Genomic DNA, 25,618 nt, shown 5'->3' on the forward strand with positions numbered 1-25,618 from the left:
TTAAATAGATTCTATGCAACTGAAACATCCCATATGGTTTCTATTGGAAAATGTAACAATACATGGGCATCAAGTAATTAAGTCATAGAGGAGAGTATTTATTTTTCACTATGAATGAAATTAATTCAATAAACTCCTGTGCATACACAATTCACCTACAAATATTATTTCTTCCTGGAGCTTGATGTAGTACGGTTTGAGCTAGAACCACATAACATTTGTTCCAGATTCCCTCTACTATACCATAAAATTAAGCTTCCTTTGTCCCTTTCTTTCTGATCCACTCTTCTCATTTCTCATGATTCCAGAAGTGACTTATACAGGTCATTGTTACACGAAAGAAAAGGAGAGAGAGAGAGAGAATATTGGAAAAGAAATTGGGGGAAAGTGGGGCAAGCAGAAAGAAAGGAGAGATTTCAGAATGATCTGAGAGGTGGGGCGGGGGAGACATCGGGAAGGCAGATGAAAGTAGGGGTCATATATTGAAGTAAAGGATATTCCTAGAAATGTGCTGATCAATATCGCGGCCATTAGCACATGTCGCTACTGAGCACCTGAACTGAAGCGGGTCTGAATTGCAATGTGCTGAAAGTGCAAAATACACATCAGATTGTGAAGACTTTTGTACAAAGAGAAAACAGATCGCCAAGTAGTAATATTTTTATATTTGATTACATTTTAAAATTGTAATATTTGGGATGCACAGGGACACAGGTTTGAACACCACCGGTTTGAACTGGGTGGGTCACTTACATGCAGATTTGTTTTGGTAAATACAGTACAGGACTGTAAACATATTTTCCCTTCCTCATATTTTTTTTGCTCCATGATATTCTTGATACCATTTTCTTTTCTCTAGCTTCCCTAGTTGTAAGAACGCAGTATAAAATACATGTAACATACAAGACGTGTGCATCAACTGTTTGTGTTACTGGTATGGCTTCCAGGCAGCAGAAGGCTATTAGCAGTTAAGTTTTGTGGGAACTCAAAAGTTGTATGTGGATTTTTGACTGTATGGGGGTGTGGGTAGGTAAGTGTTCCTAACCTCCATGGTAGGAACTATATAGCATTCAATAAAATATATTTTTTATATATAAGGGTCAACTGTATAGCATTCAATAAAATATATTATTAAAATGAATTTTATCTTTTTAATTTTTTCACGTGTTCACTAGAAAAAGTAAATTACATATGTAGCTCGAGTTACATTTTTACTTCACAAGGGCTGTCCTCCGTCTTCAGGAGAAGTGGTTGAATGGCTTTCAACTCTCTCCACCATCTCCACCATAACAACCTCCAAACTTGTAGCCCCAAATTCGAGTCCTGACCCAATTATAAGCCCTTCAATAGCCGTGTCAATGCCGGAAGTTTCTTTTGGGAGGCAGGTGATGTATGTGGCAGCTTCTAGTCCTTGGGAGGCAGGTCCATGGTTGACACGCAGGGGCCATCACACAAGGTTGTCCTCAAACCTGCCCTGTGGACTTGTTGACTGCAGCCCCACAGGCTCCTGACTCTTCCCACTCCAGCCCCTGGGCCCCCAGCTTTGTCTTCCTCATGACCCCCTTGTCACAATATTTTCTCCCCCAGCTACCTTTCCAAGGATTTACCTTTTTTCCTTCAAACATAGGTACTTTCAATAGAATTTGGGGTAAACCAAAAAAAGATAAAAATCCTTTATGACTCATAGAACACAATACATCATAGGAAAGTTGGGCCTGGCATAGGGCAAGTTCAAGGTGCTCCAGAAACTTTCGGTGACTTTGGAGCAAAGATTAGAATAACAGGAGGCTCCAGGTAGAAAGAAAGAGGAGGAAGCACGAGGAAGGAAGTAGAACTGGTAGAGTGTGTATAATCCAGAGACTTTTGGAAGAAGGTAGGCAATTGACAATGGTTTTGATTTATTTGGTGTGTCTTATCTCTGTAAAGTCCCTACATGTCACAGACAGCAGGGGCCTGTCTTCGGTGGAGTGTCTATCACACATTCAGTTTACCTGTGTTCAGAATGCTCAGAGCTATGGCAGAGCCCAAGTCAATGTCAAACTTGAATAGGAACACAAATACTGGAGTGGAAACTCTACACCACTACAGGAGATGTCACACAAATCCCATGCCTCACCCAGGATGGGCCAGTAGCATGATGTTGTTCTAGATGAACGACACATCAGGCAGGAAGCTTATCCTTTGCACTGAGCACTTTCCACTCACGGCACTTCCCGTGCTGAAGCAGTAAAGGCTTTATGTGAAAAAACCCACATCCTTGTCCCGAAGCACGACCAACTCAACCAAGAGCTCAAAGGATCCAACAGTTTATGCTGTAGCTTAAGATAACCATTTACACTGCATAACAAGTAATTCCGTATCTGGTCTACACCTCAGTAAATCTGATGGAGAAAAAACACATCTTTTCATGATCGTCCCTGAAAGTTTGGGGGATAATAGTAATCTCCTTTCTTCTGCCCTCTCTTCTCTCACCTTTTATCCTATCATTTGGGATTGGGTTAAGTCTGGTGATTCTGAGGCAGACATGAGCATAAAGGTCAAAGAGATCTCTGAGCCAGTTTTTCACTACTCACCCCAAGTTGGAATGTTCCTGTGGCTTTAGATTAATAGCTGCCTGCTGGGGTGTCAATGTCCTTTTTTTAAGCCAGTGACCTGAGAACTCATCCTTTTTGTAAGTTCCCAAAGGATGGCATTAGGTTTCCTTCCTTCCTTAAAATGTGGGCCCTGATGTACAGAAACAATTCAGGATTTTGGTGTAGTGTGGCTAAGACTGTCCATCATGATCACTTTCTTTGTTGCCAAACTAACCCTAATTTTATTGAGGAAATGGTGTGACCAGCTGAAAGATTGTATTTCTCAGCTGCCCTTGTAATTAGGAGTGACCTCTGAGATATAAGTGGCACTTGTCAGGTGGGACTTTAGGGAAACTCCTTAAAAGAAGAATGGGCAGCTAGTATATGTCCTTTTGTTCTTTGCCCTTCTCTCCCCTTTTCCTTCTTCCTGTCCAAACCCTAGAAGTGATGGCTGGAGCCTTAGCAGCCATCTTAGACCATGAAGTAACTCTGAGGATGGAAGGAAAGCCCTAAGGATGATTAAGAAGAAGAATAGGGGCACCTGGGTGGCTCAGTGGGTTAAAGCCTCTGCTTTCAGCTCAGGTCATGATTCCAGGGTCCTGGGATCGAGCCCCGCATCGGGCTCTCTGCTCAGCAGGGAGCCTGCTTCCTCCTCTCTCTCTGCCTGCCTCTCTGCCTACTTGTGATCTCTGTCTGTCAAATAAATAAATAAATAAAATCTTAAAAAAAAAAAAAAAGAAGAAGAATAAAAGGAATCTGCAACACTGATGATCTTACAAGCATCCACAACAGTTTGGATTGCAGACCTACTTCTTTTACAAAAGAGAAAAATAAACCTGTATCTTAAGCCACAGTCACTTATGTTTTCTTTTGTAGGCTATCCCACTTGATTCTAAATGATACATGTAGAAAGAATTCTAGGTCAATTCTCCAGAAATCAATTTCTTTAATTAATTTCTGTAAAAGCCATTCATCAATTTAGTAATTCCCTAAATTATCTGTTCAATTAAAACTTGTTTCTAATAATTTCTTCTGAAGTTTATGGCAATTTGTATTTTTCTGAAGGCTTTTAAAGTTCACTGTATTGGGGGTAATGTCTTATTTCTGCTAGCATTGAACATATAATGAATTTCAAGGATTTTATAAAAGATAAAGGTCTCTTTTTTCCTCCCCAAATTATTCAATTTTATGTCTACAGCATTTCACAGAGAAATAAAAGTTTAGGGTCCTAAGTGGGAATTGGGAAATTGCGACTAGGAATACCTTTACATATGCGTCCTCCCTGCACAAGCACCCAGAAGCCTCATGTGTGCTGAAGAAAACAGGCTCGTGCACACACAGGCACCCCTCGCCCACATACAAACTTCACATTCAGATTCATACAGACTTGGTTTGTCCCTTTCACAAAAGAAAGCTTCTACTTCATCTATGACAAACAAACTATATTTAAGGAAAAGTCATCCCATTCATATATGAAATATTCAGCTTTAGAGAAGTGCTCAGAATTGTTTGAAATATGAAACACTCGTGAAATTGACACTCAGTAGAATGCACTGACAAATGCGTACATGAAAGAGAAAAGACAGTGAATTGTGTTCAAAGGATGACCTCATCAGATTTGGTATGCTATCTATGTTTCCTCATAATAAACTTCTGGACATTTCCTTTCTGTTAGTTTGAGGTTCAACATTATGAACTATCTGGTTTTTCCTACAAATGGCTAAGTCAATTGTTCTGTCATTTTTTTTTTCAGATTCATAAAATGGGAGTACTAACAACCTCCCAGGACCGTAGCAAGGATGAGGTGACATAGTTCACATATAACTAGAGTTCTGTCCCTGGCATATCACAGATAGATGCTCAACAACTATTGGCCTTATTGAATGGCCATAAGAATGACTGGTATTAGATGAATACATGCTCCTGAGTTCATGCATTTTCTGATTTTGTTCCCTATGCCCTCTAAAAGCCCCGAGCAAAACCCATCTCTGCTCTGGCTCACTCTCTGATGCTCCATATGTGTCCTCATCCAGGCAAACAACTTCCTTCATCAACTTCCAGCCTCAACTCTCCCCACAGTCCCACTCCAGCTGCCTCTCCCATTCCTTCCTCTGGCCTTGCAAGGGCTTCCAGTGCATGGGCCACTTACTCGCTCTCTTGTGTCGTGCATGTCAATTTTGCAATTACCCCGTTAACTTGTCTGTCTCCCCTCATTTTTTCATCTTTGTATCTGTAGTGTCTACTGTAACCATCTCCTGACAGTCTTGAGAGATACATTCTAGGACTATCATGGATTTCTAGATTTGCTAGTAATTTCTTTTCTTCCTTCCTTCCTTTTTTGGTTTCCTTTCCTTCTTTTTCTTTCCTTTCTTTCTTCCTTCCACTTCCTTCCTTCCTTCCTTCCTATTGATCCTAATATTTTTAAGTTCAATGTCCATCATTAATTTTATTCAGAGCCTGAGTTCAAACCCCAGCTCCATTACCTATAAGTAGAGACCTTGGGCAAGTCCTTTCATCCCTTGGTGTTTCAGTTTAGCTCCATTGGAATAACAACAGTGCCTGTCTCAAAGGGTTGTGCTATGAATTAAATGAGGTATTACAGAAAAAAGTCCTTAGAACAATGTCCACAACATAGGAAGCACTGTGAAGACTCACCTCCAACAAATAATTGTGATTGCCAACCCATGACAGGCTACAGCCTTTCACAGAGAAATAAAAGTTTAGGGTCCTAAGCGGGAATTGGGAAATTGCAACTAGGAATACCTTTACATATGCGTCCTCCCTGCACAAGCACCCAGAAGCCTCATGTGTGCTGAAGAAAACAGGCTCGTGCACACACAGGCACCCCTCGCTCACATACAAACTTCACATTCAGATTCATACAGACTTGGTTTGTCCCTTTCACAAAAGAAAGCCTCTACTTCATCTATGACAAACAAACTATATTTAAGGGAAAGTCATCCCATTCAGCAGCAGGAGAGGGGAAACGGATCGCCCCGCCCTCCCGGACCCTGCAGCACCCCAGTACTTTTCCTCAGCTCTCCCTCAGAGATTCGGTTTCAAATGTGTCCTAGGGGTCTAGGAACTTGTCCTTTGAATGCAGGTGGTCACTGAACCAAACTTTGAAAAATACTGAAAACGAATCCAGTCTGGTATACATACAGGATTTAAATTCCCACTTCAGCTCAATCACAAATTGTTGTATATACTGAACCTCTGAGAAGAGCCAGACCTTGGAACACCACGGACCTCAAGGACAGAGTCTGGTTCATAGTGGGGGATGGAATTTCCTTTCTATGAAAGGTTTGAACACAGGTATGTGTGTGGAGGGATGAGGAGTGGAGAAGACAGGGAAGTCTTTCCAAGTATTAATGACCCCATGTTGTTCTTTAGGAAGTGAGCAAGGACCCCAAAATAATTAAGTTTCATAACTGTCTGACCACTGTGCTCTTATCTTCCCCCTGAAAAATACTAACTTGGAAACAACTACTTCTGAGTTTGATTGTGACATTAAGTAGAATGGCTGAAAACAGAAATAGATTCAAACAAGTTTTAGATACATTTAGGGCAATACACCCGAGACATAGATCAGTAGCGAGGTGTTAATTTCTAGGGATGTTTAGGCTACTACCCCTCATCTTTACCTGGAGGTGATAGTGGGGCAGACTTGCTAGTCACTGCCCCTGTTCTTCACAAATCATTATTTTGTTGACAGGTGTGAGATCTTCCCAGACAGAGCTCTAGGCCACGAGATATGAGCAGGAGCCTTGTGGGCGGGGCTTAAAGGACAGACCTCGCAGTTTGGCACCATTTACTTCTCTTTCCTCCCAGATCTTCCCAGATACTGTGGCCTTGGTATCCATAAGCCACTGAGCCAATGCCACTAAACCACTTACTTCTGGACTTTTTGAAAGACGAGGAGGATAAATCCCCTTTGCTTTCCCATAAACATCTTTGTTGCCATGACCGGTAGTAAATACAGACCCATCTATTTCCCTGAACTAAATAAGAGTTTGATTCTGCATGTTGGGAAAAAATAAATAAATAAATAAACTGTCTTCGTGGTTTTCCTTCACATCTTTAAGTTACTCTCTCATTATTTTGATTATTTAAACTTTATTTAGAAGAAATAATATTGCCAATAAAAATCGCAATTTTTAAAATTATGGTAGTTCTCAAAAATCGCAATTTATTATGTAAATGTAGGCAAAAGAAAGCCCTCAAATGGCATATAGCTTTAGAAAATATATAGCACCTATCCTTTTAAAATCACAGAATAGTAATTATTTTATTATCAATTTGGGGCCTAAAATGGGCAGCAACAGTTGAGTATTTCAGGAAATATCTTGTCATATTAACTTTCAGAAAATTTCTAGGCCAAAAGGCTGTGTACCTAATGTGGTAATAACCAGAAGCCACCATCTATCCCATCAAATGACTGGTTTCTAACAGTCTGAAGGCCAGCTGGGGTTAATGAACCCCACCTGTGTCCCTAAGGACCCCTGTGAATCAACCTCAGGTGGGGTGACTCAATAATGTAAAGGGATCCAGTAGAGAACAACTTTTTCTTCTCCTGGGCAGCTGAGATGATGGTCACAAATAATTTTAAGGTAATTCTGGAAACGATGTCATGCAATTTAGACAAGCAGCAAATTTCTCTCCCAGACATGAGACATTGATTTGATTCCAGGTCTAACTCTAAAATGAAGGAAAATAATTTTAACCTTACATTCAGGTATCTACAGAGCATCTCAGTATTGGAAATAAATAAATTCTAAATGAAATCTTTCCCACATAGAAAATTCAACTGCTGGTTCTTTCCATAAACTACATCTTCAAAGGCCCAACATCATTTTTCTTCCCCTAATTGCTATTATGAGACAATAAATTTCTTATATGGAAATAATGCAAATATAACTGCATGGCATATGTAGGCCATGTGTTCTAGCAAATCCACAAAAATGTTTCATTTATATTTTCGATGAAAGGTACAACAATCTTCCAAGAGCATTAATCATTACTTTTGGAAACACAGGGTTAATCCATGGCTCATCTCAATACTAGAACAGGGCTCAGTAAATACCTGTCAAGGAAAGTTTCATTCATTCAACAACAAATATTTAGTGAGTCCCTACTATGCTGGAATTTAAGAACTGTGTCTTTTCTGGCTAAAGTGGCATTTGTATGTAATAATGTTAAATGATATTCATATGACATTTTAAAAATGTGTTATAGTTTAAGGTTTTCTAAAAAATACCCAAGATAAATTATTTTCAGGATCCAGAAGGATATTTTATAATAACGGAGAAAAGTATAGCCTTAGAAGGTATTAGACCAGAAACTGTAGAGCTATTAGACCTAAAGTCAGTTCCTCTACCTCTCTGGGACCACGTGGTCTCGTTTCCGCTTCTATGTGCATATGTGCAGCATTCTATGTTTCCCTTTCTGCAGACTGGTCTTTGTGGTTCTGCCTGACACCCAATTTCACATCAGAGCCTGGCCCAAACATTCAGCTGAATCTGGCCAGCATCTTAGAATCCTAATCCTGTGTTCTGGGAAAAGAGATTGGCTTGGTTCAACCTGGGTTGGGTGTCCTCCATTCATCCAATCAGCTTTGACAATGAGGGAGAGTTTACACAATGAAGATATGCCATAGGGTCCCGTCCCTATGACGGTGGCAGGAGAGGTTCTGAGAGATAGGGAGCATGGGTTGGGCTGTCACCTCCAAATTTTTTCTCCACTTGAACTGTACAGAAAACATCTTCAGCTGTGGGTTTTGGTATAAAGATAATCATCTAATTCTGAACCTCACTCAACTTTGCAGAAAACCTACCAAGACAAATTTCTCTCTCTTAGCTGGAAGAAAAGTTGTAATTTGTTCTTCCTTGGTTCTCTATGAAGAACTAGCTTCATTGAACATGACAAAGCATCTCATTATTTTTTTTTAAGACTGTATTAAGAGGTGTGCATATTCCTGTGAAGTCTTAGTGTCATTCGAGTTTTTTCCACATATTTTCCAGGGGAGTTTCTTACTGTATTTCTATAGCTCCTCAGCCTGATTTCTCTCCTAAAACTTATCACCCCACTTAGTTATGGGTATGTTTGACACAATTGTACGTGACTGTACTGGCTAGGAAATCTGTCATTGCTTTCATAACATAATATAGTTCCTCAGAAACATTCCCTCAATTCAAATTAAAACCATGAACATCTAAATTACCCCACCTTCCCATATCCAGATCAACAGGTTACACCGATTTTAAATTTTCTAATATTATTTTCTGGAACCAACTCTTTGCTTTGTCTCAAACCCTTTCCTGTGGTTACTCTAAATCAACTCTTACCCTGGTGACATGCTGGGAACAGTTTCACCCCAAGTCATCTTCTTACATAGGAAACCGTGTAAAGCTTTTCTCATTGCTCCAATTTCTACAAACTAATCTCAGTGAAAAATTACAAAGCTGATGACTACTAAAAGACATGTGGAAACACAGTTTATTAAATACAGTTTTCCTCCCAGACATGAGACACTGATTTAACTCTTCTATTCACAGGAGAGGATGTTCATCAGATGGGAGCAGTTAAATTCTCACTCTAGCATTGTGACCCCACCGAGGGTCTCAAACTTTCTCAGTAGAGATAAAAACCTTCTCAGAATAAAACTGAGTTTGCATGTGTTTATTAAAAATACTATTTATTTAGCTCTTCTAATGTGTTTTTTCAAAAACACATCAACATAGATGACTTTACTCTATCCTTATAATTCTGTGAATGAAGCAACAGTAGTAATGAAGGGAAAACATTAAACATTCTATTTTAAAGATGAATCAACCAAGGCCTGAAATAACTAGCTTTCTGACATGGTCACAACTGTCCAAAGGAGATCTTCCCTGATCCGTAGAATGAAAGGGTAAACCGAGGGTTCCCTAAAGTCCTGTCCAGCACTATTCAACTTTTAATTAGTATTTGCTCAATGGAACACACAATTTAGTGCTTACAATCCGGACTCATATCCAAGTTCTCTGCTGAGGAGTAGGGAAATTTCATAAGATCAAGCAAATAAAATAATAATAATAATAATAGTAATAACAGAAGAATAAGAAGAAAAAGGAGAAGAAGAAGGAGGAGGAGGAGGAGGAAGAGAAGGAGGAGGAAGAGGAGGAGGAGGAGGAGGAAAAGAAGAAGAAGGTGTTACAACTCCAGAGTTTGAAGGTGCCAAATTTGAGTTTCCATTTCTAAGGTTAGGACAATAGCGTGTCTTTTCATTTATCTTGGGTAGATAACTAGATGCAGAGTGAATTACAGAAGACAGTGTAAGTAATTCTAAGGGTAGAGCTCAATTTTCATTGGCAGAATGTTAACAACAAGTGGAATATTTGAAGCAGAACCAAAAAAAAAAAAAAAGTTTATCTTTCAGACTATAAAATGGTCATGTTGAAAAATTCCATCCATTTTCCAGCCAAATGGACCAAATAAAGTTACAAACACAGGTGCACCTGGAGCAATTTTTCAAAATGGAAAGGTTTTTATACAAGTAACATAGTTTTCACAAGGATCATCTTTGGATCATGGCTTGTTGCCTGGGCCAGATTTAGCTAACGGGTCAGAGGCAAAACACTTTGAGCTCAGCACGGGACTGCTGAAATTCTGCTCTCAAGGGTGTCGTTGAGCTGCAGTGGAGGCTTACCCTCTGGGGCGCAAAATTTCAACCACTTGGGGACATTGAGCCTGTTGGTTCAGGAAGCGTGTCACCAGATAACTTATTCTCTGAGACCAGCTGTGAACACAGCGTTGCTGTGCAGAATCTTCAATCAAATAAAAACCCTGGACCAAGGAACACAGTTCTACCTACACCAATATTTCAAATTTGGAAGGTCTGTCCTTGTGATTTTTTATTATGGGCTCATGACTGAAATGACTATATTTTTTGTCCAGAGTGTCTTCTTTAAAAAAAAACAAACAACTTTTTGAGATATAATTTGCACATCATAAAATGCACCAATTTAAAGTGCAGTGGTTTTTAGTATGTTCAAAGTCGTGCAACCATCACCGTAATCTAATGCTAGAAGATTCTCATCATTCTCAAAAGAAACCTCATACCCATGAACTAGCACTCTCCAACCCCAAGCAATCACTAGTCTATTCTACGGATCTCTGTCTCACCAGAGCTGCCATTCAATGCATGGTCTAATGTAACTGGCTTCCGTGAAGAGCCCGATGTTCTTACGGCTTACCATATTGTAACATGTATCAGCACTTCGTTCCCTTTTTTGCTGAATAATATGCCATGGTGTATCACATTTTGTCTCTCCCTTCCTCACCTAAGGTGCATATGGGTTGTTTCCATTTTGGGGCTATTATAAATAATGCTGGTATAAACACCCACATATAAATAAGGCTTTGTGCAAGCGTGTCTTTTCATTTATCTTGGGTAGATAACTAGACGCAGAATTGCCACATTATCTGTAACTCTGTGATTAACATTTTGAGGACCTGCCAAACCATTTTTGCCATAGTACCTTCACCATTTTATATTCCCACTAGAGACGTAAGAGGGTTCGGACTTCTCCATATCCTTGCCAACACTCAACATGGTGCTGTCCACAGTGTCTTAATACCAATGGCATGCCTCTGCCAGTTGGTTCTTCACTGTAGTTTTGGTGATCCTAGAAGGTAACTGTCCCTCTCTTTGATAGCATCTCTTTGGGGACTCCCAAAGTATCTGTTTTATACACCCCACACAGACCACCCCAAACATACCAGAAAAAAGATTCTCTATCATTTTTGTATGATATGAGAACAGCAATTAAATTCATTGTACAGTTAGGTTTTAACCACTTAATACCTTCTTGGTCTCCTGCTCTCTAGGTTCCCATGACTCAGAGATCTGAGCACAGGGAAGACAAGAGATCATCAGATCATCCAGCCAAAAGAAAAGTTTCAGATTTCTCAAAAATCTCAGTTAACTCAGAAACTCACAATACAATCACTACTTATTATTTTGATATTTAAAACTACTACCTGCTATTTACTTTAAAAAAAAAAATAAGGGTGTAATCCAAAGACCCTGAAGCATCCTTTCTCAAAAGGACGTCTCTGAGCTACCTGCCTCAGAACCACCAGGGAAGAGAAGTGGCCTGCAAATTATCAGATGCCCCGCCCCACTCCAAAGCTATCATATTGGTATCCCTTGAAATGAAATAAAGTAATATACAAGAGGAGAGTGTGTGCCTGAACATTTGGTAATCCCTGCTATCAACCCTGGAGCACGGGTCTGAGCCTGGCCACCCTCTGGAGGAGAGGGGGAGAGCTCAGGTCCACAGGCCCCCGAGGTTGTTTGCAGATACACCCCAGCTAGGGCAGTAGGGAGGCTAAATGAGGACATGCAGCCTAGCAAGGAAGCAGCAATAATTCTGGAAAGCTTAAGTAGCAGCTCTTATTAAGGAGAATCTTAGGCGTAAGGCCCCTTATCTTATTCGAGGTGGGTTGGGTTAGACACACTACACCAAATGGAAGGCTTGGGACTATTGTGTCCATCACACTGAGCTGAGCCCTTTCGAAAGGACTTGAGTGCTAGCTCTCTCGGTGCGTGGAAATGAAACTCCACCACGTGAGACCTGGGAGAGGCCAAGAGAAGAGCGGAGAAGATGTCAGAGTGGAGAGAACTATGCAGGTGGCCTGCCAACTCAGCTCTTCAGTAGAGCTGCGCAGACGACCTCCGGCTGGTGGGCCCTGAGGCGCGGTATCTGGGAGTTTCCCAGGGATTTATCTCCCAGTCCCCAACAGAGAGGGGCTTTCAAGAGTGGCAGCAGCAGAAGTAGCCAGAAAAATCACAGTCAGTGGGCCGCAGCTACTACTCCAACGTCTACTTCCCTGCTGAGAGCAGGTGACAATGAGGTAGCTAGTCCTCATACAGGGCGCTCTGGGAAGGTCTGCAGTGGGGGGGCAGCTGTTACCAGGACAAAAAGGTCTCCAAAGCGTGGTGCTGCCTGTGGCGGCAGCAGCAATACAATGAGAACGGCTATTCCTCACATTGGAGAAGGGATACCTGCTTTCTCTGAACCCCACTCAAGCGACCAAAATCCCATCCCACCAGCTGCCGTCGAGGGTGGGGTTCAGAGTCCAAAAGGCTGGTTCAAGGCAGGAGGAGCCAGTGAGGGGACTCTGAGCTAAAATCCAGTAGGAGGAGCACCTGGGTGGCTCAGTTAAGCATCAGACTCTTTTTTTTTTTTTTTTTTAAGATTTTATTTATTTATTTGACAGAGAGAGAGACATCACAAGTAGGCAGAGAGGCCGGCAGAGAGAGAGGGGGAAGCAGAGAGCCTGATGAGGGGCCCGATCCCAGGACCCTGAGATCATGACCTGAGCCGAAGGCAAAGGCTTAACCCTCTGAGCCACCCAGGCGCCCCAAGCATCAGACTCTTGATTTCAGCTCAGGTCATGATCTCGGTGTTTTAAGATTGAGCCCCATGTCGGGCTCTATGCTGAGCATGATGCTTGCCTAAGATTGTCTCTCTCCCTCTGCCCCTATCATCCTCCTCCCCACTTACACTCTCTGTCAAATAAATAAATAATCTCCTAGGGGACCCTGATGAAGCCTGGAGTTCAAGTCCTCGAAGGGCTGGTGTGGAATCCTTAAATAGACAGACTCAGAAGGCAGATGACATCTGGATTGAAAAAAAAAATTGATCCCAGCTGGTAACCGTACAGTTATTAAGGAGTGGGTACCTTTATCCCCTGGCACGTGAGGGCACAGAGCCAGGGGAAACATACAGACAGGCTGGGAGCATATACACCCTGGGCTCTCTGGGGCTGGTCCCTGCTAAGGGCTTGCTCTGAGGACAGATGTCAGGACCGAGTTTTTCCTGGGCCTGGCACATTTCACCCAAGGAATGAGCCTGAGCCTTTCTGGTTCTCTCTAGAAGGAGCTGGAAAAAGACACTGGAGAGTCGGAGAGGAGTTCTCAAACCACTGATACTTGGGGCTGTCAGTAGAAGCCCAGGGTTGTGCTATCGACTTTCACTGTTTGAATTCCCCACTAGGGTCATAAATGTAAATCTAGTCAGTTTCTCATTTGGAAGATTCCCAGAGTCTACACTCAGCACGCAAACACACACACACACACACACACACGCTCAGACACCCACCTATAAGTACATACCCACATGCAAAATCAAACACCACAGACCACACAATGACTGCTGCTCAAGAGAATCTAGAAAAGGGCCGATGCCAATCTGTCTGAATCTGCCTTGAGAGAAGTCAGTCAGGAGACAAAGAGGGGAAGGCAGCTTTGTCCTCAGAAAGGCTGGTAAGGGCTGGGATACTCAAACTCTCTGGTCTGGAAACTTTGAGAGATCAGGTCCCTTTACCAAAGTTGAAGTATTTCCTGGTCTTGAGCTGGCCCTAAAATGCCAGAAATGCCCCGGAACCCCTGGCATTTTGGTATTTCCAGCAATTAGTGGTGTTGAAAATCCTTGAGGGGAAAAAGAACCCAGGCAGTGATTTCACAAAGGGAAAACAAACAAACAAATCCCCAAGAGAGGGTAAGAAGGTGAACCAGACTTCTACTTTAATTTTAGGAAAAACATGATGCTGCATTTTCTCTGCTCCGGCAAGGGGAGCACACGGGTGCTTGTCCCTCAGGCCAGGCCGTGGATCCAATTTTTATCCTCTGTTATGCCTTTTACAAAAAAATTATGCCTTTTAAAGGTTTCAGACAGACTTAAAATCATTATTGGGGAATCTTAATGCGAACAGAAGCTTTCAAAGCGGCCTCCTTCTAGTGCTGCCCTATGAGCTGAATGGGGACACACTTGAGTGGTGACCGAGTGCTGATAAGTGGGGAGGGGTGAATTTATGAAGTGAGCAGTTCATCAAATATACAAGTCCCTCAGAATTCACCGAAGCAGGTGTGAAATGACCAGGTTTCAACAGCTGAGGTGGGATGATACTTTGTAATAAGAGAAGCCCTGTTCCTGGGACAGGGTCGAGTGAGACCAAGGCTAATCAAGGCATGCTGTGACGGGGGCCAGGCCTCCGGAGCTGGTGAGCCCACGCGGAGATGACAAGCCCAAGCCAAGGGCTCAGCCGAGAATGTAGGGCAGCAGGGCGGGAGGTGACCACAGACCCCACCAGCCACGCCGGCTGAGAGAGAGCCTTAGCCCAGTAGCAGAATGTAGAAGTGCAATATGGTGCACCCCGCAGGCTTGAGTTTTATTCAGTATAAATATTTTAAATGCAGTTTTAAATATTATGCAAACCAAAAATAGCAGCAAGTATGGAGGGGACTGCACTATTGGTTTTCTGCCTCTTTCTTGCAAAACACAGAGTCAGTAATGAGCCTGTTATTTGTCAGCCATTTTAAACGTTCAGTTTCCTTAAAAATAGTTCAAAATGAAATGCAGATTTTTTTTTTCTTTTAAAGAGTGCATCAACCCAACAAAGCAGGTGAATTTTACTGATAGCATTTTTTTAAAATACAATCATTCTTTCTTTTTTTTTAAGACCCTACTTATTTACTTGACAGAGAGACCACAAGCAGGCAGAGAGGCAGGCAGAGAGAGAGGAGGAAGCAGGCTCCCCTAGAGAGCAGAGAGCCCGACGCGGGGCTCGATCCCAGGACTCCGAGATCATGACCTGAGCCGAAGGCAGCGGCTCAACCCAATGAGCCACCCAGGCGCCCCTAAAATACAATCATTCTTTGAGCAAAGAGAAGAGTGGGAGCATTGTCCCAGGGCAAAAATCTGAAGGACACAGGCCTACAAAGTGGAGAGCAGTCTTTCCCAGTGGCTGATGACACAGGGTCGCTCTGAAATCTTTGAGAGAAGGGCCACACACGTGTCACCACAGCCCCCGTTAGGCAGATGCTTGGCCAGGGATGTCCTCCGGCCCAGCCGCACTTCAGAGCCATCACATACATGAAAGAGGATAAAAAAATTAATCCATGAGCTGATTAAGAGCCACCAGCGGCCCCCAACATCGCTGAGGTTGTTTGCTTTGTGTTTTTGATAAACAGAAATAGTGTGAAATGTTATGGAGGAAATACTGTGCTCCCAGTAAACACAGCGTGGATGGTGCTCCTGCAGAACACACACATGAGGCAGAACGTTAGGCTGTTCTTTTACTCTTTTTTTCTTTTATGATCTTTGACTCTGCTTTTGAGAGGTCAGAGTTTCAGGCAAGACCAGCTACAGAATCTGCAGGGCCCAGTGAAAAATGAAACCTCGAGGATCTGTTCAAAAATCAGACTTTCAACATGGTGATAATAGAACATCAGCCAAACGCCAGGCCCTTCAGAGCTCAACTCTGTGGCTTCACGGGTCACTTATCCTTTGTGTCCTTAGGTACAAAGCCTAATGGCAGCTGGACCTCTGTTTCTCCATTGGACAAGGCTGCACGGCTGGAGGCAACCCTATAAGCTGCCATCTTGCTGCAAGGGTCACCCCTAGCCCTGACCACGCTGGTGGAGGGACCCACGAGGTCTCAGCAGCAAGACCAAGAAGTCAAGGCAGCTTACTAACCTGCAGCCAGAGAAAACATTGGCATTTCTTTCTTTCTTTCTTTTTCTTTTTCCTTCTTTCTGTCTTTCAAAGATTTTATTTATTTATTTGACAGAGAGAGACAGCGAGAGCAGGAACATGAGCAGGGGAGTGGGAGAGGGAAAGTAGGCTCCCTGCTGAACAGGGATCCCAATGCGGGGCTCGATCCCAGGAACCTGGGAACATGACCTGAGCCGAAGGCAGAGGCTTAATGACTGAGCCACCCAGGGACCCTTGAAGTTTCTATTTCATTTCCTAAAAACATTTGTTGTGGGATTTCTCTGATTTTAAAAAATAATACATGTTTATTTAAGAAAATGTAAAAAATACTGAACGCCTGAAGAAAACAAAATCACCAGTACTCCAACCACCCAGCTCTAACCACTGGTCACATAGTGTAATGTATCCTAATTTTTGCTGCATTTGTTTTCCGTGTGTGTGTGTGTGTAATTTTCCAAAGTTAGGATCATACTCTCATATTGTTTATAACCTTTTTCAACTTATTTTACTATCTCCCCTCGTCATTCGTTGAATATTCCTTAATTACCTCATTTTTAAAGGTTGTATATTAATCATATATAGAGAGAAAAAAGAGAAAATATTATATATTTATAACACAATGTATTTAACATATTTATATATATATGTAATTTATATTTATAGTCTAACCTAATACGTACATGTATACACGTACGAAAATACATTTAAACTGGATTATATGAATTAGGTCATTATTCAAAAAAACAATATGCCTGTCTATGCCTGGCCACATTGGTCAGACTGAAAATGAAACTCCCTCCTCCGTTTGCTCACTTCACAGTGTTTAAAAACGAGGGGCTGAATTCATTTTACAACCATAAATTAAAAAAGAAAATTGGGGCATCCCCAGCCTCTGAAAAAAAATGTTCTGTCTGCATAATTGGCACAAAAATCAAATAATTAATTCACCGAGTGCAGTTCTGCTGGACCTAATAGGTAAATGACATTTTTCGATATTCCCAAGCGATGATTCATCTGGAATCGACAAATGTTCACCGAGGAGATAACCAGCGATACTCCCGCTCACCAAAGTGGAGCGTTTCCTCATTCAGTCACGCAGGCGGGGGCGGCAAAGAGCCTCCAGATTAGAAAGAATAATGCTAATAATACACCAAAATGTTTCTGAGCATGAAGAGATGTTTCAGAAGTGGCTTTTCATTTCAACATTCTTTCAACAGTTCAGTCAACTTCTCCTAAAATTAATAGTAAATACTTTTTTAAGGGGGGGTGTGTGTGTGCTGGTATTTTTGTGTGATTCGTTTTGTGTTATTGAAATATGCTACCCTGGAAAATGCTCAGCTATAAATGCCATTCTTCATAAACATGAGCCGGGCTGCTGATACATGGCTTTGCAGTTCTCTTTGAACTGCACTTTGGTTGCTTTCTACGGCCTTCTTCCCTCAGAGCACGTGTCTGGGAGCAAGAACTGGAGATGCAAAGGTCACGAAGTTGTCGTGGAAACAGAACCTCTCCTCATGGGCAGAGCTGGCTAATACTCACCAGCAGCTGCCTTGTGCCAGGCACTGTGCCGGGTTTTGCCAGCATCTTCTCTCGTTAACCCTCCAGTGGCCCTCTTCAGTAGCACCAGCCCGATTTTTAGAGTGGAAAACAGATCAGTCAAGTATCTTGCCTAAAGTCATGCTACGTCTAGGCTGGCAAAACTGAGGTGGGAATCAAATCTTATTCTCCGAGCAACACTGCTTTTCCAGGTAATCTGCCCTCACCTCCCGGGCAGGATGAGAACGGGGCCCCACGTGGTCCCATCTCTCTGTAGCATCCCAAAGCAGATCTAGCGAACGGTCCTGTGGTAACTTTCAGAATGATTCTTCCAGCTTCCACACTTGCCAGACCTCACAGTGACCAGTTCCTTGTCAAGTGCATTGCTTCAGAGACTGTGACCCGAGCTAGAGAAACTCAGTGGAATGAGCCAACATTTTCCTGGTGATCGCGACAATAACCTAAACTTTCAGAGTTTCCCTAAGAGTTGAAAAAAGAAGAAATATATGTATGTGTGTGTATGTGCACACATATGTGTATGACAGACATGACATGAAGCAATGGGGATGGGAGGAGCTGGATGACAGAAGAACCAAGGCCTCAAGAACTCCACTCAGAAACAGGTTAAAACCTGAAGTTTGCGCGCGCGGGAGCATGTGCGCATGCGCTCACGCGTGCACACATACACACACACCACCACCACCACCACCAGTACCACAGACTTTATCTGACCTATTTCTATAGATTCTCCTGCCACATTTGTATCCATAGCCACCCCATACCATCTGTTCCCCATACAGGCACTTCAGCCAAAGTCCCATGATTTTCTGGAGGGCTACAGAGGCTGTTTTAAGGAGTCTAAAATCTGTTCTGGGTCAGATTATTTCTAGGGATCAAACACCAGCTTCAGTTGGGCCTACAGAGGTTGCCAAGTCAGGTGGGGACAGAATGTCGACCCTCAGGGGACAGGGCTACATCAGGCATTGCCCTCCCCATCCCAAGACACACCTCCAAATACACATACACCAGATTTTCCTTCTTGCCCTCAGGTACATCCTATCCTCAGCAAGAAAACCCTTAGGAGCTTATTAAAGACAAGCTGGACCAAAGAACTGTCCATCTTACCTGGTGCCAGCGCAGCGCTACATGAGGATAAGACCTGGAAAACACACCAAACCACTGGGAACTTGCAGGCGCTGAAGGGGAGCTGACAGTCTCTCGGCTATTGTAGGTTTTTGGCCCAGGCCCATCTAGCACTATGTAACCCACAGGTGCCCCTAAATACTTGGTCAACAAAGAAGTTCCATGACCTGGAAGACATCACCTGGAACTTGTGAGAAATGCAGAATCCCAAGCCCCACCACAGGCTATAGAATCAGCACCTGAACACACCCTCCGTGATTCACATAGAATCCAAGCTTGAGAAGCTCTGTTCTAGACCAGAGGCGGAGTCATCAACTCTGGCTGCACATTAGAATCACCTGGAGAGATTTCTAACTGGACCAAAAGCTAGGCTTCACCATTAGATTTTGATTTACTTTGTCTGGGTAAGGTTGCCAGATTGGCCAGATAAAAATACAGAACACTCAGTTAAATCTGAATTTGGGATAAACAAGAAGAGGGTGTGTGTCTGTTTGGTTTTTACTGCAAATACATCCTATGCAATATTTGGGACATACTTACATTAAGAAATTATTCATATTTACCTGAAACTTAAATCTTATTGCTATCCTGTATTTCATCTGGTAACCCAACCCCCAGTATGCTAATGTACATTTGGGGGTGGGAACCTCTGCCATAAAGGAAGCCGAGTTCTGTGCAAATGCTCATCCTGGAATTTTCTGAATTGTTCTGATGTCAAATATTCTCTCCCGTGGTGGTCAAGGATCACACTTTTGGGAAAAAGGCCTTTCTCCTCATGATGCGGAGCCACCATTAGGCCTGTTAACATCCAGTAGTGCTAATGAATGGAGAAATCAAGTTGCCAGGTGACCTGTATATACAGGGTATGGCCTGTATTTAATGATTTTGTCCTGTGTCATATATTGGCTTCATCAAGATCCCTTAAATGTCCTGGACTCAGCTATTTTTTTTTTTTTTTTACTAGATTACAAAAATTTGGCAGTCCAAGCAATTTTTCAAATTTAATTGGGTGTCCTATATTTTTATTTGTGAGGTCTGGCCACTCAGTGGAGAAAGCACTCTGCTAAAATCCTGGGGACTGTATCCTGAGAAATTTGGCATCCCAGATTCAGTACTTGTCTCAACCTCTGTTGAAGCTTTTTACTTCAGACCTCTGAAGTTTAGCAGGTCAAGTCTGTTGAAAAAAAATGTGGCTACTCTACTAGCCAAGAATTTCAGTTCATTCTTCGCTGTTCCTATTATTTAAGTTGAATTTAATAGCTTGGCACTTACCTCACTCATATATCACACGTGGGATAAATTAATATTGACAGACATTTGTTGCTAATAAAATGATCCCAAACTTCTTGGTATTTTCTTTCTTGCAGTATTTTGAAAAGGCTAAAATTAAGACAAGCAGGGCCTATAAAAACAGGGAACTGGGACCCACAGATAAGCTGGGATGGACATGAAGTGGCTCTGAATAGGCCGCTGGCTCCCATATGGGTCCCAGCGTTGTAGATGCTGCAGGAGAGATGGGGAAGTTGATGGAGCTCAAGTGTGCTCAGCCAAGTAACACAAACATGGTGGGAAATGCTCAGGGAGAGTCTTGACTGGGACCCAGCTGGCTGTGGGTTTGGGGGTATGGTGGGGTGGTGACAAGGACCTTATGCTAGAGGGAACATGGGGCACAGCTGAAGCACACCCCAGCCTCTGGGAGAAAGCTCCTGTTTGTGTCATTTTCTCTCCCTCACATTCCCTGGCATGATTTCTACCCCTGTCCTCACTGCAGGACAGGAAACAGCAGATACAAGGTCTGAATTTGCAAGCTGGATATTCAGGTTGGAAAATATCCCCGCAGGCATCAAGAAAGACTGATGAGATGGCTAGACTAAGAGAACAATTAAAAGCTAGGAAAATATGGTAAATGTAGAAGTTAAACATGGAAGCATCACATCTTTCTAACAGGAATTTCGATGAGGAAACAGAGAGAAGGAAATAGTGGATCAAGCAGACAAATATATGCACAGAATATTTTAATAACATGAATAAGAAGTGCTAATACATGTTAATATAAGTCCAACACTATATATCTTCCACAATACAAGCACTAACATTTATACATTTATACCTTCACTCCCTATAAACAAAATTCATATCCTTTCAAGTTCACATGAAACTTCACAAAAATTGGACACATTCTTGGCTGTAAAACAACAACAACAACAGCAAAACAACAAAAAAACAGATTGAAGACATTTCAAGGCGTCAACATCATGCAGACTAACTTCTTTGACCCAATGCAGTAAAAGTCAAAATCCATAAAATGACAATTTTTAAAAAAAATTCCATGGTCTGGAAACTAAAAAAAAAGATAATACTGACTTCTGGTGAAGATGGCAGAATAGGAGGATCCTAAGTTTACCATTATCTACAGATACAACTAAATGACACCCACGTCAGTGTAATAACCCACAAAAGGACTTAAAGACAGGCAGAATATAGTTTCCACAGCTAAATGTAGAGAAAAGGCCACACTGAAGAGGGTAGGAAGGGTGAAGATGCAGTTGGGAGCAAAAGGGACCTGCAGGAGTCCTGATGGAAGGAAGAATACTACCAGCAGTGAGAGGGGAGAGAAACAGAACTTCACACCCAGCACCACCATGGGAAACCCCAATGGGGAAGCTGAAGTCCCATAACATTTGGCTTTGAAAACCAGAAGGGCCTAATTTTGTGAGTTCTGACAATCAGCAGTGATTAATACATGGAATTTAAAAAATCAGCAGGCTGGGCTCTGGGAGAACTGGAAGGCAATGGGAAACTGAGTCCCCACGCTTTTAGAGACAGCGCAACAAACACCCCACGGAGATACAGCAGTTTGAAAGAAGCAGTTTAAAAAACCCCTGGAATAATTGAATGGGAGATTTGTTTACTAATCTCAGGGTGCATGCTGGAGGGGCACGGATCCTTGGGAGACTTGTCCAGCAACAAAGAAACTGGGGCGCACCATTCCTCTTTCCACCACCAACCCAGGCACACAGACACCTACAGGAATCAGTGTGGTGCAAATACTCACCACCTAACTTGCTAACAGCAGCCCCTCTAGCCAGGCCTTGATTTCAGGTCTCCTTCCACAGCAGACACTTGGAAACCTTGCTACCACATGTCTTCCCCCATCACCTCCACTCAAGCTTCTGTAGATCGACCTCTTCCAACCCAGCCAGATCAGGTCCCACCACCTTCAGGTCCCCTTCTGCAATGGACCTGCTGGTACTGGGAGCCCTGCCCCCATACTCTCCTATGAACCTGCCCTCTTCACTACTACACCCTTCGCAGGAGCCCATCCAAAGTGGTGCCATAAGGCTGGCAGTGTAAGCAGGTCTGAGAGGGTCCAGGACCACTCCAAAGTGATTCCTGCCCTGAGAAGAAGTGAAGAGAACCACACACACTGGTCAGACTGCAGCCCCAGCAGTGGGCTGAGGGTGGACATCTGGTCTGACCACAGGCCCCACCCACCAACAAAAACTTCTCAGGGGACAAGACAGGGAAAGGGTGCTGTAACTTAGTGCTACTATTTCTCTGGCAAATGCCTGGTCTGTCACAACTCAAGCCCAAGATGTCCCCAAGCTGGCCCAATAACAACACAGGGACCAAACACTCTTCACAACATGCAGAGAGAGCCAATGCAGATGACTGAAGGAAAAAGCAGCTCAGCCACAATAGTAGGGCCCAGCAACAGACATAGGAGACCCAACTGAAGTTCCAGGTTCTGGTGAACAGGGCACATTGTACTGCAAGACACTATAGGAGCTCTTCCTCAAAAGACTCCTACTTTCAAGGGCAGGAGATATAAATGGCTTTCCTAACAGACACAGAGAATTAGAAAAAATGAGACTATGAATATGTCCCAAATGAAAGAACAGGACAAAATCACAGCAAGAAACCTAAATGAAACAAAGTAATATGCCTGACAGAGAATTTAAAGTAATGGTCATAAAGATACTCATTGGACTTGGAAAAAGATTGGAGGATGTCAGTGAGACTCTCAACAATGAGAGAGAAAACGTAAAAAAGAAACAATCAAAGATGAATAACTCAATAAATGAAATTAAAAATATAATAGATGGGATAAACAGTAGACTAGAGGAAACAGAAGAAAGGATCAGCAACCTGGAAAGAGTCATGGAAAGCAATCAAGCCAAATAGGAGAAAGAAAAAATCATGATAAAAAATGAAAATAGACTTAAGGAACTTAATGATACCATCGAGTGTAATAACATTCACATTATAGGGATCCCAGAAGGAAAAAAGAGAGAAAAGGGGGCAGAAAATTTATTTGAAGAAATAATAGCTGAAAACCTCCTGAATCTGGGGAGGAAACAGAAATCTAGATCCAGGAGGCACAGAGAGCCCCAAACAAAAATCAACCTAAGGAGGTCCATATCAAGATACATAGTAATTAAAATGACAAAAAGTTATGATAAGGAGAAAAATTTAAAAGCAGCAAGAGAAAACAGTTATATACAAGAGAAACTCCAAAAGACTATTGGCTTATTTTTTTGGCAGATATGTTGCACCCAAAAGAGAGTGGCATGATATAGTCAAAGTGCTGAAAGGAAAAAAACCTGCAGCCAAGAATAGAAGGACAGATAAAGAGTTAATCAAACTAAAGTTGAAGGAATTCATCACCACTAATCCAGCCCTACAAGAAATGTTAAAAAGGACTCTTTGAATGGAAAGGAAAGACCTTAATAAGCAGGAGTAAGAAAAGTAGGAATCACAAAAGCAGTAAAATTAGGTATATCCTCAAAAATCAGTCAAAGGATTCACAAAATGAAAGGATGTAAAGTATGACACTGTATACCTAAAATGTGGGGAAGAGTGGAATAAAGAATGTATTCAAACTTAGGAGATTATCAGCTTAATATAGACTGCTATATAGAAGATGTGATATACAAACCTAATGTAACCATAAATCAAAAACTATAATGGATATGCAAAAAATAAAAAGCAAGAAATCCAGGTATATCAAGTATACCAGGAATCCAGGTATATAAAGAAAGTCAGGGGGGGGAGGAGTCAAGATGGCGGAGAAGTAGCAGGCTGAGACTACTTCAGGTAGCGGGAGATCAGCTGGATAGCTTATCTAAAGATTGCAAACACCTACAAATCCAACGGGAGATCGAAGAGAAGAAGAAAAGCAACTCTAGAAACAGAAAATCAACCACTTTCTGAAAGGTAGGACGGGCGGAGAAGTGAATCCAAAGCGACGGGAAGATAGACCGCGGGGGGAGGGGCCGGCTCCCGGCAAGCGGCGGAGCAACGGAGCACAAAATCGGGACTTTTAAAAGTCTGTTCCGCTGAGGGACATCGCTCCAGAGGCTTAACCGGGGTGAAGCCCACGCAGGGTCAGCGTGGCCTCAGGTCACGCAGGGTCACAGAAGGATCGGGGGTGTCTGAGTGTCGCAGAGCTTACAGGTATTAGAACGGGGAAGCCAGCTACAGAGACAGAGCCGAGGAGTGAGCTCTAAGCTCGGGGTTACCTTGAACCGGTTGCAGGCTCGGTCAGCTCGGAGCGCGGCCGGAGGCAGGGCGACGGGAGTAAATCGGCGCTGTTCTCTGAGGGCGCACTGAGGAGTGGGGCCCCGGGCTCTCGGCTCCTCCGGGCTGGAGACCGGGAGGCCACCATCTTCATTCCCGCCCTCCGGAACTCTACGGAAAGCGCTCAGGGAACAAAAGCTCCCGAAAGCAAACCCGAGCGGATTACTCAGACCGGCCCCTGGTAAGGGCGGTGCAACTCCGCCCGGGGCAAAGACACTTGAGAATCACTACAACAGGCCCCTCCCCGAGAAGATCAACAAGAAGCCCAGCCAGGATCAAGTTCACCTACCAAGGGGTACAGTTTCAATACCAAGGAGAGCAGCGTAATTCCAAAGGAGGAGAAAGCAAAGCACGGAACTCATGGCTTTCTCCCCATGATTCTTTAGCCTTGCAGTTAATTTAATTTTTTTTCTTTTTCAATTTATTTTTCTTCTTCTGCTAAATTTTTTTAACTTTTACCCTTTTCTTTTTTAACGTTTTTTAACTAGTTTATCTAATATATATATATTTTTTTCCTTTTTATATTTTTTTCTTTATTGGTTTTCTTTTTTTATTTGTTTCTTCCTTTTTTTTTTCTTTTTTCTTTTTTTTTTTTTCTTTTCCTTCTTTCTGAACCTCTTTTTATCCCCTTTCTCCCCCTCATGATTTGGGATCTCTTCTGATTTGGCTAAAGCATATTTTCCTGGGGTTGTTGCCACCCTTTTAGTATTTTACTTGCTCCTTCATCTACTCTTATCTGGACAAAATGACAAGGCGGAAAAATTCACCACAAAAAAAAGAACAAGAGGCAGTACCAAAGGCTAGGGACCTAATCAATACAGACGTTGGTAATATGTCAGATCTAGAGTTCAGAATGATGATTCTCAAGGTTCTAGCCGGGCTCGAAAAAGGCATGGAAGATATTAGAGAAACCCTCTCGGGAGATATAAAAGCCCTTTCTGGAGAAATAAAAGAACTAAAATCTAACCAAGTTGAAATAAAAAAAGCTATTAATGAGGTGCAATCAAAAATGGAGGCTCTCACTGCTAGGATAAATGAGGCAGAAGAAAGAATTAGCGATATAGAAGACCAAATGACAGAGAATAAAGAAGCTGAGCAAAAGAGGGACAAACAGCTACTGGACCATGAGGGGAGAATTCGAGAGATAAGTGACACCATAAGACGAAACAACATTAGAATAATTGGGATTCCAGAAGAAGAGGAAACAGAGAGGGGAGCAGAAGGTATATTGGAGAGAATTATTGG

The sequence above is a fragment of the Enhydra lutris genome, unplaced genomic scaffold, assembly GCF_002288905.1.
Source record: "Enhydra lutris kenyoni isolate GAN:26980312 unplaced genomic scaffold, ASM228890v2 scaffoldscaffold5, whole genome shotgun sequence".
Classification (NCBI taxonomy): Eukaryota; Metazoa; Chordata; class Mammalia; order Carnivora; family Mustelidae; genus Enhydra; species Enhydra lutris.